The sequence below is a fragment of the Monodelphis domestica genome, chromosome 1 (assembly GCF_027887165.1).
Source record: "Monodelphis domestica isolate mMonDom1 chromosome 1, mMonDom1.pri, whole genome shotgun sequence".
Lineage (NCBI taxonomy): Eukaryota > Metazoa > Chordata > Mammalia > Didelphimorphia > Didelphidae > Monodelphis > Monodelphis domestica.
Window position 1 is genome coordinate 281567557 of NC_077227.1, and position 20144 is coordinate 281587700.

The window sequence follows — 20144 nt, forward strand, 5'->3', positions numbered from 1 at the left end:
CCTCCCTGGATTTTTAAGTATTAGATTTCCTTAAAATGGAATGCCTGAGGGCAGCTGTGTGGCTCAGGGGATTTGAGAGCCAGACCTAGAGACAGGAGATCCTAAGTTCAAATCTGATCTCAGACACTTCCTAGCTTTATGGCCCTGGGCAAGTCACTGAACCCCCAATGCTTGGCCATTACACCTCCTCTGTTTTAGAACCAATAGACAAAAGTTAAGGGTTTAAAACAACAGCACCATAGAATGCACCTTCAAAGATTATAATTGTTTCCTAGGAGTACCTAAAGAAGGACTAGTCTTCCTCTATCCACTAAATGAAGTGGTTAAATGACTGGAACATCTTATCCTTTAGAGTAATTGGCTGAGAGCCAAGACTTCTTTCTAGAAAGTTACAACTCCTAAAGCTTGGATGTAGCATTAACCTACTCATCCTGATGGTATAGCCCTTAGGTGACAACATGGCACTTACACTCCCCTCTGAGATGGCTCATCCCAACCTGTGCTCACACTGGCAGGTCCTAAGGGGTATTCTTAGAGAGGACCAGTCATAGGAGTTAAAACTCACACTCTAGACCTAGAGGAATGGGGGGAGATAGGCAAAGACAAGGAATTCATTGCTACTACTCACCACTGTAGCTCCTGAGCCCCCATCAAGGGGTTTCCCATTTCGCAAATCTGTTACAGTGATACTATTGACTCTTGAACATGAAACATTTATACATCTTCTAAAGAAGGCAAAACCAAGAATAATTATACCATAGCATTTTTTCAATGGAAGACAAAATCAGAAATAACCAAAATAAGGCAATAACCCCATACATTCTAGTCATATTCTGTCACCAATTACATTGTATAGGGCTGAGGTAAGGAGCAGAATGGGAACAAACTTACAGAAACAGCAGTAAGGCACATGAATAGGAATTCACAATTCTGGACTGCAAGTCTCAATGTCAAGGGTCTCTTTTAGAGAACAGTCTTTATAATGTACCACCTGTTCCCCCTTTGAGACTCCCTAGCCTGCCACTAGACAAAACTGCTTCTCTGATACTCTAGGGCCCCTGAAGTTCTTTTTAAAAAGCAGCAGTATTATACTATTTCAATGAAAGCAGCCTTAAGACCGGGTTCTGAACTTTTTTCAGGTCTACTCAATTGGTAGTAGACTAAAGGAAAGTTATTTCAGGAATGAGCAGTTCCCTTAAGGTAGAAAACTGAAACACACCTCAGATACACTTTCTTGGCTCTAAGAAATTTCCCTTAATTCCCTGAGGTGTTTTCCCTTTCTCAAGTTGTTGAGGGTGCAGAAATGGCAATACCAACAAGCCCAACCCACTCTTCACATAGCAAGAAGATTCTGTTTCCTCTGGTCTACGTCTAGCACCTTCCAAGTTCTCCTCCAAATAGCAGCCTGCCTGACTGGTCAACCCTCTCAACCAATTAATTGATCTTATCTTCTGATTCTCTCAGTTCTGTTCATTTCAAACAGGAAGGAACAGTCTCTACACTGCCTTTGACTTGAAATTCTCTCCTCATGAAAACTACTCTGATCTTGCTTTTAATTTCTCAGTTTTCAATAAATCAATAAGCATTTATTAAGCACTTGCTATGTATCAGGCATTGTGTTAAATATTGTGGATGGAAAAGAGTCTTTACCCTCAAGAAGCTTATAATCTAACAAAGCAATCTATACTATATTCAGGATAAATAGGAAATAATTAATAGAAAGAAGGCTTGCAGCAAAATATAAGACTTAAAGGAATCCAAGGATGTCAATTGATGGATCAAAGGAAAGAGAGCATTCCAGACATGAAGAACTACCAGAAAAAAATGCCTAGAGCTAAGAGATGGAGTGCCAGAAAGCCAGTGATCTTGGACCACAGAGTAAGTATAAAAGTGTAAGGTGTAAATAGACTGGAAAGGTAGGGGAGACTAATTTATGCAGGGCTCTGAATGCCAAACAGAGCATTTTGTAATTGATCCTAAAAACAATAAGGAGCCAATGTAGTTTACTGAGTAGACAGATGATATCATCAGACCTGTGCTTTAGAAAAATCACTTTAGTAGCTGAATGGAAGTAGTAGATGGAATGGCTCCTAATGCTTCATGTATTAGGAGAACTGGGCAGTGAGTGTCTATTTTTGAGAATATTTGCAAAGGACTCTGCCTCCTGCCAAATCACATGGGAGGTTCTAGAGAGCAGGACTATAGGTTATGCTCAAAGTATTTATAAGGAGAGGTCCTCATACACGCACTTTATATACTCTCAAGACCAGGACCCCATTGGCCAATCTCTTCCTTCTCCTCCCCACAAGTGTAAACACACGCAAATCAAAACTCCCTCATGAGTAGTGACCCATCTATGATTCACACTGAAAGATTTAAACTCTACAGTTCTATCAAGTATAATACTAATATAACTCTCTCATACTCCCCAAGAAAAATTTCAGTTTTCAAGTTTCTCAACTATATTCTTCAAACCCCTGAAAAAAATCACATTTAAATGAAACTATGGACAACAATGCCTTGCTACTATCCCAATCTTTAATCAAGTAAGATTCCTTCAAAAACTACAGGGGCCTAAGGAGCTCAGAATTATCTCAAGGTACATTTTTTTTATCACACAAATGCCTTTTCTCTGACCCTTTCAGCAAATAAAATGTTCACAAGTGAAAAGGGCAGGATTTTAAACTAGGAAATATCTGTCTCCAAGTGGTTATTGGATTATTTCAGATTTGGCTATTTTTAATATTTATCTTTTCTATATCCTAGGCTAACCTACACTGTAAATATTATTACCTGGGGATAAAGTTTCTAACTTAGCCCCATACCATATAATACCAGTATTTTGAAATACTAAACAGGACAAAATTTGGGGCCAAGATAGCAAAGCAGAGACAGCATCTGAACTTTCCTAAATTCCCCTCCAAACAACATTAAAAGAATGAAATTGAATCTGGATCAATAGAGCCAACAAAAGATCAAGGTGAAACAATTTCCCAGTCCAAGAAAACTTAGGAAGCAGGCAGAAAAAGTAACATCAGTAGCAAGTCTTAGAGGGAGCTAAAACACAGCCCATAGTCTATAAATGTGTTGGGCAACTAATCAGAAAGAGAATACATAGGACCCTTTGGTGGATCTTGGTTCAGAACCCTGTTGAATGCTCAAAAGCAGTTCTGGATCACAGTCCAAGAACAGAGGAACAACTGCAGAAGAGCAAGGGCCGCTGTCACCTTTCCAAGCCAGAAAGGAACCCTAGCATTTGAGGCTATAGGAGGATAGGGGATCTAATCAGACTCCCAGAGTCAAGATGAACACCAACAATTGTGGCTGCAGGGAAGCAAGATCCTTTCCTGGGTAAAAACCAAAACACAATTTTGGAGAATAATGACAAGACTTCTTCTTAGAGCATATCACATTGGAAGCATCAAAAACTTACAGATCCTCAGAACTAATGCTGAAAACAGCAGCACAAAAAACTTAAACCTTGGGACAGTACTTCCATCCTGAGAGCAGAGCCCAACTTGAACATGAAATTCAAAGTCAAGAAATATGCTGAGAAAATGAGTGAACAACAACAAAAATAATATTAATATTAATAATAATAACTTTACCATAAAGTTACTATAGGGACAGGGAAAATTAAGATACAAACTCAAAAGAAGACAACAATGACAAACAACTGCAAGCAAAGCCTCAAAGAAAAATATAAATTGGACATATCCAACAAGAATTCCTGAAAGAGCTCAAAAAGGCTTTTCAAAATCAAATAAGAGAGATAGACCAAAAATTGATGGGGGAAGGTAGGAGGGGGACAAAAAGAATGGAAGAAAATTATCAAAAAAAAAGAATTAACAGCTTAAAAATTTTAATGACACCTTAAAAAATAGAAATGGGCAAATGGCAAAAGAGGAACAAAGATCCAATGAAGATAAGAACATTTTTTAATTTATTTTTTAAATTTTTTATTTAGTCCATTTAGAACATTATTACTTGGTTACAAGAGTCATTCTCTATTCCTCCCTCACCTACCTCCACCCTTCCTGTAGCCCACCCGCAATTCCCTTCTTATTTTTTTAGGGTCTGTTAAGTTCCCTCCACCCTCTCTTTTCCTCCCTTTTTGAACTCCCTGCCCTCCTATCCACTTTAGTTTTCTCTTCTTACTTTCCCTGTAAGGTAAGATAGAATTCAAGACCCCAATGGATCTAGATGCTCTTCCATCTCAGAATTGATTTTACTGAGAGTAAGGTTTAAGTATTACCTCTTAGCACACTCTTCCTCTCCTTCTTATAAGAGTATTCTTCCCCTCCCCTTCCCATGCATATCTTTGTGTGATAAAGATTATACTATTTTTTTTCTTCAAGTATCTCTTGGTGCCATCCTTGATTCCCCTCCTCCATTTTTCTTTTTTTGCATATCATCTTATAGCACTTATTACCTCATTCTCTTCCTGTGAATGATTCCTCTAATTACTATAATAGTGAATATAATTTTTGAGAGTTACAAATAACATTTTCCCCATATACTTATATAAATAATTTGATCTAATCAAAACCCTTAAAGAAGAAAGTTTGAATAAAAAACATTTCTCCCTTTTCCCTCTCTTTCTTATTTACTTTTTTCATGTTTCTCTTGATCTTTGTGTTTGGATATCAAACTTTCCACTTAGTTCTGCTCTTTTCTTTACAAATACTTGGAAATGTTCTATTTTGTTGATGCCCATTCTTTCCCCTGAAAGTATATAGTCAGTTTTGATGGGTAGGTGATCCTTGGTTGAAGACCCAATTCTCTTGCCTTTCTGAATATCATGTTCCAAGCCTTGCGGTCCTTTAGTGAGGAAGTGCCAGATCTTGTGTAATCCTGATTGGTGCTCCTTGATATCTGAATTGTCTCTTTTTGGCTTCTTGTAAAATATTCTTGTTAGCTTGGAAGCTCTTGAATTTGGCAATTACATTCCTGAGAGTTGTCTTTTGAGGATTTAGTGTATAGGGTGTTCTATGAACTCTTTCAATGTCCATTTTCCCCCCTTGTTCAAGAACTTCAGGGCAATTTTCTTGGATAATTTCTTGTAGTATGATGTCAAGATTTCTGTTTATTTCTGGGTTTTCAGGTAGACCAATGATTCTCAAATTGTCTCTTCGTGCTCTGTTTTCCTGATCCATCATCTTTTCAGTGAGATATGTTATATTTTCTTCTATTTTCTCAGTCTTTTGACTACTTTATTAATACTTTATGTTTTGTAAAATCATTGGTTTCCAATTGCCCAATTCTGGACCTTAAGGCCTGGTTTTCTGTTATAATCTTTTGATTTTTTGCTATAATCTTTTGATTTTCTGCTATAATCTTTTATAAAATGTTATTCTGCTATAATCTTTTGAATTTCCTTTTCGGTTTGGTCTATCCTGCTTTTCATGGCTTCCAGCTTTTTCTCCAATTGGGAGTTCTTGTCCTTTAAAACTGTTATTTTCTTTTTGAACTATTTTCCACTTTTCTTGCCAGAAGGCTTCCATCTTTTTGATAAGCTCCAATTTAAATTCTTTAAGAGCTTGTGGACAATTCTATTTTTTTTTGGAAGTTTTTGTTGCATTTATTTGTATTTCCTCTTCTATTCCCTCTGTAGCTTAGGTTTTTACTCTGTAAAAATTATCCCAGATCAACCCCTTCTTCTTGTTTTTCTTGGTGTTTGGAAGTTGTTGTTTCTGGGCACTATTTGCCATCACTGTGGTGGTTTTTCCTTCCCTTTTCAGTCAGAAATCTGAGTGAGATGGGCAGGCTCTCTGTGTATGGAGCTAAGGAGCAAGGATTTTGGCTGAAGCCAGCTCTGGAGTCTCTGCTGCTTCTGCTGTTTGCTGCCCCTCTCTGTGCTGTCTCCCCACATGGATGCCCACAGTCTGCACTCCTCAGACTGCTGGGGCCTCAGGTCTAGCTGCAATCAGGTGTAGGTCCACAGTGGTCTCAGTCAGCTGCCAAGAACCCAGAGGTGCCCCTCGCTCACTCACAGCACATGCTGGCTCTGACTCGGGCTCTGTACATGGGGTGGGGGAGGGTGGATCAGCTCAGGTTTTGGTGGAAGCTTTTCCACCCCGTTATGGTGTGAAAATGCCCAAATTCCAAATACCTTCAGTGCTGCACCCTACTGTAGAGTCCCTTCATTCATATGAATTTGGGGTTTTTTTGGATTTTTGAGGTAGTCTGTATTGGTAGGTGGTGAGGAGAGGAAAAGCCCTGCCTAGACTGCTGCCCTGTTTACCGGGAAGTCTTCTTGAAGATAAGAACTTTTTAAAAAGCAGAAATAGGGGGCAGCTAGGTGGCTCAGTGGATGGAGAGCCAGGCCCAGAGATGGGAAGTCCTGGTTCAAATCTGGCCTCAGACACTTCCTAGCTCTGTGACCCTGGGCAAGTCAATTGACCCCCACTGCCTAGCTCTCCTGATATAGAACCAATATACAGTATTGATTCTAAAGTGGAAGGTAAGGGTTTTAATTTAAAAAAAATTTTTTTTAATAAAAAGCAGAAATAAGTGCAAAAAGCTTGCTGATAAAATGATTCCTTAAAAATTTTAAATTGGACAAATGGTAGGTAAAAAAAATCTACAAGACACCAAGAAACAGTAAAACAAAGTCAAAATAATGAAAAAATAGAATAAAAATGTGAACTATTTCATTGGGAAAATAACTGCCCTAGAAAATAGATTCAGTAATGATAATTTAAGAATGATTGGATTATCTGAAAGTCATGAAAAAAGAAAGTGCCTAGACATTATCTTTTTAAAAATTAACAAGTTAAACTGTTTATAAGCTTAAACTTTGGATTTATTGAACACTATATTACTATTGTCATTTGCTACTGTGCATTGTGTTTCTAATCTATTCCATTGATCTGCCACTCTATTTCATAGCCAGCACCAGATTCTTTTAATGATTATCACTTTGTAATAGAGTTTGAAATCTAATAATGCTAGGCCACCTTCACATTATTTTTTATTGATTCCTTTGATATTCTTGACTGTTGTTCTAGACGAATTTTGTCATTTTTTAGCTGTATAAAATAATTTTTTGTAGTTTGACTGATATGGCACTAAGTAAATTAATTTAGGTAGAATTATCATTTTTATAGTTATATATATATAATTTTATAATGAGCAATTAATATTTTTCCACTAGAACTGACCTTATTTGTATAGATAGTGTTTTGTTATTTTGTTCATATTGTTCCTGGGGTTGTCTTTGCAGGTAGACTTTGAAGTATTTTATATTGTCTATGGTTATTTTAAATGGAATATCTCTTTCTGTTGCTTGCTGCTGGACTTTGTTGGCAATATATAGAAATTATTTCTATGATTTGTTCTTTGATCCACTCATTCTTTAGAATTAGAGTATTTAGTTTCCAATTGATTAAAAAAAAAAACAACCTTACCTTTTGACATAGAATTAATTCTAAGTATTGATTCCAAGGCAGAAGAGAGGCAATGGCCAGGCAACTGGGGTCAACTGATTTGCCCAACTTTACAGAGCTAGGAAATGTCTGAGGCCAGATTTCAACCCAGATCCTCCCAAATCCAGACTTGGGGCTCTTCGGACTCAATCAGTCTACTTATGGCACTCCACCTAGCCAGGAGCTGAATGAGGGTTATGGAGGAGTCTCTGAAGGTCATATCAGCATGAACAAATATGACCAAGCATTACAGGGAAACTTCAGCAATTTTTCAACCCCACACGGCACAGAGAACCAAGGAGAGGTCAATAACAGCTACAACAATTGGGGAAGCTTTGCAGATATGGGAAAGAATAGAATGGGAGAAATATCTGGCATATCCAATATGGGAAGTGAATGTGGAAAATATCCTGATTATTGATTTGTCAACTTTTTACAAAAGAAAAATAAGCTTATGATTTATGCTTATGGTTAGTGAAATAAAGGTTGTTTAAATATATATATAGTGTTCAATAAACCCAAAGATTCAAGCTTTTGGGATAAGAATTCACTATTTGACAAAAATAACTGGCTTTAGCAAAGTTGCAGGATACAAAATAAACACATGTAAATCATCAGCATTTCTATATATTTCCAACAAAAATGAGCAGCAAGAATTAGAAAGGGAATCTCCATTTAAAATCACTTTGGACAATATAAAATATTTGGGGATCGATCTGCCAAGATGAACAGAGGAATTATATTAACAAAATTACAAAACACTTTTCACACAAATAAAACTATATCTAAACGATTGGGAAAACATTAATTGCTCATGGGTAGGATGAGCTAATTAATAAAAATACAATCCTACCTAATTTGTTCAGAATCATACTGATCAAACTACCAAAAATATTTTCTAGAACTAAAATAAATAATAACAAAGTTCATCTGGAAAGACAAAAGATCAAGAATATCAAAATAACTAATGAAAAAAATGTGAGGGATAGTGACCTAGCAGTACCAGATTTTAAATATAAAGCAACAATCATCAAAACAATCTCATACTGGCAGAAGGGAGGATCAATGGAATAGACTGGGGTAAATAACCTCTGCAATCTAGTGTTCCATAAAACCAAAGATTCCAGCTTTTGGGATAAGATCCCACTACTGGACAAAAATTTCTGGGAAAACTAGAAAACAATATGGCAAAAATTAGGGTTAGATAAATATCTCACACCCTCTACCAAGATAATTTCAAAATGAGTATATGATTTAAACATAAAGAGTGATATAAGTAAATTAGGTGAACATAGAATAATATAATGGTGGAGCTGTGAATTGATCCAACCATTCTGGAAGGCAATTTGGAATTATGCCCAAAGGGCTTTAAAAGACTGCATATCCTTTGATTCAGCAACATCACTAATAGGCTTGTATCCCACAGAAATTTTTTTTAATGGAAAAGGTTCTGTTCATACAAAAATATTTATAGCTGTGCTTTTTGTGGTGGCAAAAAAAATGGAAAATGAGGGGGTATCCATTGATTGGGGGGTGGCTGACAAATTGTAGTATCTGATGGTGATGGAATACTATTGTGCTGTAAGGAATGATGGACTTCTATAAGAACTGGAAAGACCTACATGAAATGATTCAGAGTGAAATAAGCAGAACCAGAACATTATATACAGTAACTGTAACAGTGTGGGATGATCAAATGTAATAGACTTTGCTAATAATATCAATGCAGTGATCCAGGACAATTCTGAGGGACATATGAAAAGAATGCTATCCACATCAAGAGAAAGAACTATGGGAGTAGAAATCCAGAAGAAAACATATAATTTATCACTTGTTTATATGGGTATATAATTTGGGGTTTTGGTTTTTTAAAATTACTCTATTATGAAAATGGATAATATGAAAATGGGTTTTGAGTGATAATATATGTATAACCCAGTGAAACTGCTTGTAAGCTCTGGAAGGGGGGAGAGAAGAGAGGAGGGAGACAACAAGAATCGTGTCATCATGGAAAAAATAAATTTAATTTAAAAAAATTTTAATAACTGGGGAAGGTAGCAGCTAGGTGGCTCAGTGGATTGAGAACCAGGTCCTGGGCTCAAATGTGGCCTCAGACACTTCCTAACTGTGTGACCCTGGACAAGTCATTTAACCTCCATTGCCTAGTCCTTACTATTTTTCTGTCTTGGAACCAATATATTGTATTTATTGTAAAACAGAAGATAAGGGTTTTTAAAAAATGACTCAAGGAAAACTGAAAAGCAGTTTGGCACAAACTAGGCATAGACCAATTCCTTACACTGTATACCAAGATAAAGTCAAAATGGGTAAATGATTTAGATATAATGCGTAATATCATAAGCAAATTAGTGGAGTATGAAAAATTTTACCTGTTTGTTCTTTGGATTAGGGAAGAAATTTTGACTAAACAACAGAGAGTATATTACAGTATGTAAAATGGATAATTTTGATTGCATTAAATTAAAATATTTTTGTACAAAAGAAAACAATATAGCCAAGATGAGAAGGAAAGCAAGAAACTGGGGGAAAATTTTATATTATGTCTCCGATAAAGGTCTCAGTTTTCAAATATATAGAAAAACTCAAATTTATAACAACATGAGTCATTCTCCAATTGATAAAAATGGTCAAAGAATATAAAAAAGCAGTTTTCTGATGAAGAAATAGTCGAAGATGAAATCTATAGTCATATGAACTGATTAGAGAAATGCAAATTAAAACAAATCTCAAGTACCACCTTGTACCTATCAGATTGGCTGATATGAGAGAAAAGGAAAATGACATATGTTGGAGGGAATGTGGAGAATTTGGAACATTAATGCCTGTTGTTGGAGTTGTGAACTGATCCAGCCATTCTGGAGAATAATTTGAAAATATGCCCAAAGGGCTATAAATTGTGAATACTCTTTGACCCAGCAATATCATCATAACTGGATCTGGATCCCAAAGAGATCAGAAAAAAAAGGAAAAAAACAAATATACAAAAATATTTTATAGTTGCTTTTTTGTGGCAACAAAGAATTAGAAACTGAGGTGAAGCCCATCAACTGAGGAATGACTAAACAAGTTGTGGTATATGATTGTGATGGAATATTATTGTGCTATAAGAAATGACAAGCAGGATAGTTTAAAAAAAAAAAAACCTTGGAAGACTTATATGAACTGATGCAAAGTGAAATGAGCAGAACCAGAAGAACATTATTTACAGTAAACAGCAATATTATATGATGATCAACTGTTACTGATTTAGCTATTCTATGCAATACAATAATCCAATATAATCCTGAAATGATAAAAAGTGCTATCCATCTCCAGAGAATGAACTGAATAAGTAAAAATTTTTACTTGCTTTATATTTTGTTTTGAGGAGGGGAATTGGTCTATCTTCTTTTAAACACATGGCTAATATGGAAATATTCTTGGCATTATTTCACATGTGTAATCTATATCTAATTGTCTACCTTCTCAAGAAGGGGAGAGAGAATTTGGAATTCAATTTTTTTTAAATGAATGTTAAAATGTTTTGTTCATGTAATTGATAAAAAAAAAATAAGAGACAAAAACCCCCCCAAAGATGGCGATACTAAATACCTTGAAGATGAACAATATCCATTAACTGAAATGGTTTTGGAAAATTCTTTGTTTTTTACATAAATTGGAGACAGATCTATATAACAGAACATCAGATTATCATTCAGGTAGTCTTAAATCCTGGCTCCCTTAGGTTTTTTGTTTTCACATCTGAAAAATGGAGAGAAAACATACATATTCCTAACTCTTGATGGCATGAGAATGAACATGGAGTATAATCTTCCTTACATTCAAGGTTTTACTGAGCTCCAAGTGATAGTGCTGGGAAGTATTAGCAATTTCAGGAGGCATTTGATCTGCTGGCTCAATGAAGAAGGTGCCTAGCTTTGGCTCTCTGTCTCCCTGGTCCTCTGAAACCTTTTTTCTTTCTCATAATCCAACCAATAACTGAGCCTTAAAAAAATTGTTCTAAAGGTAGTAGTCGAGGAGAAACAGCCTGTCTTGTCTTCACCGGCCACCTCTGAAATCGTTTGGGGTTAAGCCAGTCCCAGACTTGGCCCAGCCATATAGACAAGGGGCAGGTCTGTGATAACAGGACAGAACCAACTCCCACTTTAGGCTTCCTGGGGCTTGATCTTTCCCTCTATCAATCATTAACAAAGGGCACCCCTACAGCAGTCAGAGCAAAAGAGGAAAGTCCAAAGGGGTGGCCTGTGCCCTCCCTTTCCCTTGAAACACCCACCTTCAAATAGATCAGCCCAAGTTCAGTGACTTTTGGGGTAGAAAGGCATAGGTCATTGAGCCATCTTTCTGCTTCCTGTTCATTAGCAGCTTATCCTGGCCTCTTAGGATCACACTGTCAGAAGTCCTTCACTACATTCATTTTTCTTCCTATATTCTCCTATGTTTAAAGGAATCCTTCTTTCGATCCTTCCTCAGTAGAAAGAGAATGGTGACTCATGGCTCTCAAAGACCTTTCCTTTCCTAGAAATCTATCAGACATCCTAGCTTTAGAACTGAAATGGTCCTTAAAGACTGTATAAACTAAACTCTTCATTTTACAGGTGAGGAAGCTCCTCATCTCCAAAACACATTCCATAATAAAATGTTGTTGATTAAGCAGGTTGGCCAAGGTTGCATGGTTAATAAGAGTTTGAGGTGCTATCTGAATCTAGTAAAGCTCCATTGAGCTATCAGCAGCTCCAGAGTTTATAAAGGTCTTGGCATCCACCTTCCATCTTTCAGACTAGAGATTTTGGCTTTAGTAAAAGTACATTTCAGGCACAAATGATACCTAGTGCTGAGCCTCAGGAAATAGTTAACTATTCAGGAACTTCCTTTTTGCCCATAGGATAAAGGCTCACACTTTCCCATCCTTTCTTCATTTCCTAGCTTCCTAGAAAAATGCAGTATTCCCATTGTAATTCTTTCACTGATCATCTTTGCAATGGGAAAAGTAGTGAACAAGGAATGTGAACTTCGAATCCCAGGACCTGAGTTCAAGTTTCCATGATTTCTCTTGCTTATCCATGTGACCTTAGGAAAATCACTTTAACCTGAGGTATCCCAGTTTTAATTTTTAAAATGAAGGGGTTGGACTAGATGACTCCTGAGGTTTGTTTGGGGTTTTGTTTTGTTTTTTTGCTCTAGCTCTATGATTCTATGAATTTGATGTTTCCTCCAGAAAAGAAAAATGTTAAGTGAGCTAAATGATTGATCTAGGAAATGTCAATAGGAAAAAGAAGTAGAAAAACTAGTTATTCCCACACACCCTTTTTCTTATTTCTAGCTTTATTTCCCTCTCTCTATGGCATATTCTGCAGACTGATCAGAATTAGAAAAGAACAAGAAAGAACAAAGGGTCTTAACTTTTTTGCATGTCATTGACCCCTTTGGCAGTCTAGTGGACTCCTCAGGATGTTTTCAAATAATTGAAGGAAATGCTAAACTTTGCTTAAGAGTTTAATAAAAATAAAGATGCATTTTTTCCCATCCAAGTTCATAGATCCCCTGAAATCTCTCCATGAATTGGGGTATCCATAGACCCCAAATTAAGAATCCCTGAACCTGTGGACAGATAACAAAAGCATTGCTGCCTTGAGTTCCCCAACAATCTGTGCTCCCTGGGAGTTTGAACCCAGAAATTTTCCCCACCACCTCTGCACAAACCTTTGAATTGACAGGAACCAATTTTCCCATTTTTTGGTACTAAGTATACTGAAGGATCATCACTGTGACCCTTCAGGATTGGAATGTCTTGGGGCAGGTCTTATTTTCCTTTTACAAACTATGTTAGCAAAAACAAAACAACACAAAAGCCAAACCTGAAACCTACTTGAGGAGTGGTGGGAGAAAGCCAGCCTTCAGAACACATCCCAGCCACTGCCCATTCCTCTGGGGCCTGCTCACTTTTGTGAGGCAGATAGTGCAAATATTATTATCCCTATTTCTAGCCGAGTATCCCTTGAAGTAGGGAGCTTAAGTGCTTTGTCCAAAGACCCCATAACTAGTTAAGAGACAATGCTCACTTGCAAACTCATTTCTTCTGGGCCCCAGATCAGAGTCTAGCTCATCTGATACACCAATTCCTGATTATTTGGTGACATAAAAAGAAAGTTCCTCTACTCAGGTTGGCATAATAGTAGTCACATGGGAATAAAGTCCTGACTAATCCAAGAGAATAACCTCAATGGTGAGACTTCCAGTCTGGGAATGAGGGAAGTGTGGCACAATCATAAGTCCACTTGGGGAGACATTTGGGAGATACCTTCTGGCAACTACTGCTTTGCCTACCTTTGATGCCAAGTCAACTTAGAGAAGAAATCTTACCATCAACAGAGAGTAAATGAGAAAAAATGAGCTACCAAATAACTAGGAAATTCTCTGTCAAAGTATAAAAAGTTCACTAGCTCAGGGGCATCAAAGTGACTCAGTGAATTAAAAACCAGGTCAAGAGAAGGGAGGTCCTGGGTTTAAATCTCTCCTTAGCTAGGTAACCCTGGGCAAGTCACTTAAACCCCCATTGCCCAAGTCCTTACCACTCTTTTGCTTTCAAACCAATACACAGTATTGATTCTAAGTTGGAAAGTAAGGGTTTAAAAAAAAAAGGTTCAACAGCTCAAACATTTTGGCTAATGTGAAAGACCTACAACCAAGTTCAGAAAAATGTCAAAAGAAACATATTTTCATGATCCTTCCCCATGATGGGGCACTTTCTGACCCATGAGAACCAAGAGGCCCACCCTCACCCCAACAAACTTTTCCTGTCTAAGGCCTTGAACACAAAACTTTCCTACAGTTTGTTTTTTGATGGTTCATATACCTCTCCCCACTATGGTAGGATCCAAAGCTAAGAAAAGCATTTTTCAGTTTACAAACTCTCCTCGGCCTAAATAATCCTTTCCTTGATTTTATCCAATATAATGTCCATTGCAGACCCAACTGCTATCAGGATAGACCCAGTTCATTCAAAATAAATTTCCCTAAGTAGCAGCACACCCAACCCTGACTGGCATCATATCTCTCGAGCTACTTATCTACCTGGAAAGTAGTTTAAGAAACATGGAACTAAAATAATGCTTCTTGGAATCCAAGTCACAGTAATTGAGAGATTAGGATCTAGTCTTAATGGGTTGGAGGGCTCCAAAGAAGAGAAAGCAGGAGGGCAGAGTCAAGATGGTGGTGTAGAAACAGCAAAAGTTCAGACCTCTGAAAACCCTTCCTTACCGATCACAAACTGAATGCTCCTATTGTACTAAAAATCAAAACTAACAACAAGAGAGAGCCAAGGAACCCTCCTGCTGGACTCAATTCAAAAGGTACATCCCCCAAAACCCGGAATTCAAGAATTCTTGGGTTTAAGGGGAAGGAAGGAGGAAGGTCCCAGGACCCTCCCCCCCAAACCTAGAGTGCTAAGCTTTCAGCGGCAGCAGGAACCCCTGGGTGGGCAAAGGTGCTTATCTGAAGGGTATACCTTGCAGGCAGGGCTGTGCCAGACTCAGAGTGTCAAACACAAGAGGTGGGGAAGGAGTTGGAGAGGGAGCGAAGAGCAGGCAGCCTAGTCATAGAGGTGGAGACCCTCCATACTGCTCCAGCCTTTGAGGAGGTTTTGGCCTCAGGGCACATCCAGCCCAACCTAGCTGAACTTAATCCCATCAAAAGCCTTCAGAGGTAAGGGAAGTCCAAGTTCCAACAACCCTCCCCCAGAGGCTGCTGGACTTTATTCCAATCACAAGCCTCCAGAGGACAGGGAAGCTCAAACCCCAACACTCCTCCCCCACAGACTGCACTGAGAGATCTTCTGTCAAAGTTCCAAGAGGGGAGACTGACAGAAAAACCCCAAAACCAGAAAAATGAGAGGAGCAAGAGCACAGACAAATATGGGGAGTAAAGAAGGGGTAAATATGTGCAAACAACAGTAAAAGAAGAAAGAAATTACAATTGACAGCTTCTATATAGGCAACAAACAAAGAACAAATAGAACAGAGGAGATGGGATCATCAAATGATAAATCAGCAATCCCAGCGAATTGGATACAGGCTTTGGAAGAACTCAAAATGCAATTCAAAACACAATTAGGAGAGGCTGAAGACAATTGGGAAAAGAATTTAAAAACTAAAATAAGTAATCTGGAAACAGAAAATAGTGTCCCGAAAGCCAAAATCAACCCGCATGAAAATGAGGCAAAGGAGATGAAATATGAGGCAAAGAAGATGAAATGTGAGGCAAAGGAGATGAGAAATGCAGTAAAGAGGATGAAAGATGACCTCCAAAGAAAATCAGACCAGAAGAAGAAGGATGACCAAAAAGCCAGGGATGAAATCCAATCATTAAGAACCAGAATACAACAACTAGAATTAAGTGACCTCACAAGGCAGCAAGACACTATAAAACAAAATCAAAAAAATGAAAAAAAATTGAGGAAAATATGAAGCATCTCATTCACAAAACAGAAGATTTAGAAAATTGTTCCAGGACAGACAACTTAAGAATCATTGGTCTACCAGAAGACCATGACAAAAGAAAAAGCCTGAGCATCATACAACAGGAAATTATTCAAGAAAACTGCCCCAATATTCTAGAACAAGAGGGAAAAGTGGAGATTGAAAGAATCCACAGATCACCTCTTGTATTTAGCCATCAACTGACAACACCCAAGGCATGTTATAACCAAATTCAAGAATTATTGGACCAAGGAAAAAATATTACAAGCTGCTAAGAAGAAGTCATTTAGATAGTATGGAACCACAGTGGGGATAACACAGGATCTGGCTGCATCTACACTGAAGGACCGAAAGGCATGGAATATGATATTCTGGAAAGCAAGGGAACTAGGTCTAAACCAAGAATCAACTACCCAGCACAACTGACTATATTCTTACAAGGGAAAGTATGGTCATTCAACAAAATAGAAGAATTCCAAGAATTTGTAAAGAAAAGACAAGACCTAAACAGAAAATTTGATGCCTAAGCACAGAACTCAAGAGAATCATCAAAAGGTAATTTAAAAAGAGGAGAGAAAGAAAAACAAAACAAAACAAAACAAAATTTAAAAAAACTTTTTTTATTAAGAGACTCAATAAGTTAAAATGATATGTATCCCTATGAGAAAAGAGGTCATTGGTAACTTTATCATCTGGGCAGCTAGAAGAATTACACTTAGAGGGAACAATGACAAACTGTATAGGATGAAATAACAAGACATAAATAGGTATATAGGTATATGTATGCATAAATATATATGTGTATATATATGTGTGTGTTTATATATATACATATATATGCATGTACATATATATATATAACTAGAGCTAAAAAAGCGGTTAATACTAAAAGAAATGGGAAAAGAAACAAAAGGGGGTAAATTGATATGTCACAAAGAAGGGGGGAGAATATCAATACACTGGAAGTGTTATAGATGTTGGAGATAGGAAATATTCAACCCTTATGTGCATTGAAATTGATCCAAAGAGGGAAGAACAATCCAATCCATTGGGGCAGAGAATAGATTCTGCCCTAACGGGGAGTAGAAGGGTAACAAATGGACTGGTGTGGAGGGAAGCAGTATAAGGGAGGGAGAGGGTGAGAGGGTAGTTTTAAAAAAGACTGCAAAGAAAATAAGGGTGGGAATACGAAGGGAGGGGGGTAGAAACAGAAGTAAAATAAGGGTGGGAACTAGGGGGATTGATTAAAAACAAACATTGGTGTAGAAGTAAATAGTGAAAGAAGAAAAGGCAGGACTAGGAGTAGAAATCAAAATGCTGGGAAATACATAGCTGGTAATCATAACTTGGAATGTGAATGGAATGAACTCACCCATGAAATGCAAGCAAATATCAGAGAGGATAAGAAACCAATAACCTACCATATGCTGTCTACAAGAAACACACATCAGGAAGGTAGACACGCATAGGGTCAAAGTAAGAGGATGGAGCCAAATCTATTGGGCATCAACTGGTAAAAAGAAGGCAGGAGTCACTATCATGATATCTGACAAAGCCAAAGTAAAAATAAATCTAGTTAAAAGAGATAGGGAAGGTAATTACATCCTGATAAAAGGCAGTATAGACAATGAGGAAATATCAGTACTCAACATGGCATAGCATCCAAATTTCTGAAGGAGAAACTAGTGGAGCTCAAGGATGAAATAGATTTTAAAAAACTATACTAGTGGGAGATCTGAATGTTCCTCTATCGGAACTAGATAAATCAAACCAAAAAATAAATAAGAAAGAGGTAAGAGAAGTGAATGAAATCTTAGAAAAATTAGAATTAGTAGGTATGTGGAGAAAAATAAATAGGGACAAAAAGGAATATACCTTCTTTTCAGCAGCATGGGGTACACTCACAGAAATTGACCATGTATTAGGGCATAAAAACATTGCAAACAAGTGCAAAAGAGCATAAATAATAAATCGAAACTTCTAAGATCACAATACAATGAAAATATCAAAAATTAATTGGAAATTAAACAATACAATTCTCCAAAACTGGTTAGACAAAGAACAAATCACAGAAACAATTAATAATTTCATTGAAGAAAATAACAACGATGAAACATCCTTTCAAAACCTATGGGATGTAGCCAAAACAGTACTCAGGGGAAAATTTATACCCTTGAGTTCATATATTAATAGATTATGGAGGGCAGAGGTCAATGAATTGGGCATGCAAATTAAAAAACTAGAAAGTGAACAAATTAAAAATCCCCAGATGAAGACTAGAAATCCTAAAAATCAAAGGGGAAATTAATAAAATTGAAAGTCAAAGAACTATTGATTTAATAAATAAGACTAGAAGCTAGTACTTTGAAAAAACAAATAGACAAAGTACTGGTCAGTCTAATTTAAAAAAGGAAAGAAGAAAATCAAATTGATAGTATCCAAGATGAAAAGGGAGACCCCAACTCTAATGAAGAGGAAATTAAGACAATCATTAAAAACTATTATGCCTAATTATATGGCAACAAATATAACAATTTAGTTGATATGGATGAATACTTACAAAAATATAAATTGCCTAGACTAACAGAGGAAGAAATAGATTACCTAAACAACCCCATATCAGAAAAAGAAATTGAACAAGCCATCAAAGAACTCCCTGAGAAAAAATCCCTAGGTCCAGATGGATTCACAAGAACAACTCATCCCAATATTATACAAACTATTTGACAGAATAAGAAAAGAAGGAGTACTACCAAATTCCTTTTACGACACAAATATGGTACTGATCCCAAAACCAGGCAGGTCAAAAACACAGAAAGAAAACTATAGACCAATCTCCCTAATGAATATAGATGCAAAAATCTTAAATAGGATACTAGCAAAAAGATTCCAGCAAGTCATCACAAGGGTTATTCACTATAACCAGGTAGGATTCATACCAGGAATGCAAGGATGGTTCAATATTAGGAAAATCATCCACATAATTGACCGTATTAATAAGCAAACCGACAAAAATCACATGATTATCTCAATAGATGCAGAAAAAGCCTTTGATAAAATACAACACCCATTCCTATTGAAAACACTAGAAAATATAGGAATAGAAGATCCTTTCCTAAAAATAATAAACAATATATATCTAACACCATCAGCAAACATCATCCAATGGGGATAAACTAGAAGCCTTCCCAATAAGATCAGGAGTGAAACAACAATGCCCGTTATCACCTCTATTATTTAACATTGTACTAGAAACACTAGCAGTAGCAATAGAATATTCATAGCTTCCTTTTTTGGAACTATCCCCAAAGGGCACTAAAAGACTGTCTGCTTTTTGATCCAGCCATAGTACTACTGGGTTTGTACCTTCAAAGAGATAATAGGGAAAAAGTCATGTACAAAAATATTCATAGCTGCACTCTTTGTGGTGGCAAAAAATTGGAAAATGAGGGGATGCCCTTCAACTGGGGAATGGCTGAGCAAATTGTGGTATATGTTGGTGATGGAATACTATTGTGCTCAAAGGAATAATAAAATGGAGGAATTCCATGGGAACTGGAACAACCTCCAGGAACTGATGCAGAGTGAGGAGAGTAGAACCAGGAAAACATTGTACAGGGAGACTGATACACTGTGGTACAATAGAATGTAATGGACTTCTCCATTAGTGGCAATGCAGTGATCCTGAACAACTTGGATGAATCTAAGAGAAAAACCACTATCCACATTGAAAGGAAGCACTGTGGGAGTAGAAGCACTGAAGAAAAACAACTGCTTGAAAACATGGGTCAAAGGGATATAGTTGGGGATGTAGACTCTAAATGAACATCCTTGTGCAAACAACAACATGGAAATAGGTTCTGATGAAGGACACAAGTAATGCGCATTGGCTACAGAAAGGGTGGGTGGAGGGGATGGAGGGAAATAATGTGATTATTGTAACCAAAAAATAAATTCATTAAAAAAAAAAGAAGAGAAAGCAGGACACTAATGGAAAAAAAATTTTTATAGGTCTATAGGGTGGCGAGATGTTATCTGTGTGGGCAAGGGAAACAAAGCTTGAGTACTTGGTCATTCCTGAATAGTCCCTCCTCTTTCCCCAAGAACTGGAAAATCATCTGAGGCACCCAGCTAGGAAAATGGAGCAAGGCAAAGAAAGGTTCGATTATTTTGGTACAGGTCAAATCTCTAAAGCAGTGATCTCCAAACTTTTTTGATTCTG